Source organism: Gekko japonicus, unplaced genomic scaffold (genome assembly GCF_001447785.1).
Source record: "Gekko japonicus isolate JY-2015 unplaced genomic scaffold, Gekko_japonicus_V1.1 scaffold215, whole genome shotgun sequence".
Taxonomy (NCBI): Eukaryota; Metazoa; Chordata; class Lepidosauria; order Squamata; family Gekkonidae; genus Gekko; species Gekko japonicus.
Genome location: NW_015160215.1, coordinates 588532 through 588858, shown reverse-complemented (window position 1 = coordinate 588858; position 327 = coordinate 588532).

Below are 327 nucleotides of genomic sequence, written 5' to 3'. Positions count from 1 at the left end.
GAACTTGAATATAAATTTCTCACAAAATGGTACAAGACACCAGCCCAATTGGCTAACATGATCCCAGGATTAAGTTCCCTTTGCTGGCATTGTAGACAATCTAAAGGGTGGTTTGCACATATGTGGTGGGAGTGCAGAGAAGCAAGGGCATTCTGGGCAGAAATTATTAAAGCTATAAAGAAAGTATGTAAAATAACTTTAAACATAAACTTCAATTTAATGTTGACAAGCACAATGGGAAGCCCGATATTTGATAAGAAGGATCAAACCATAGTTAAGGCTATGATATTGGCAGGGCAAGCAGTTATAGCTTTTGGGTGGGAAGAT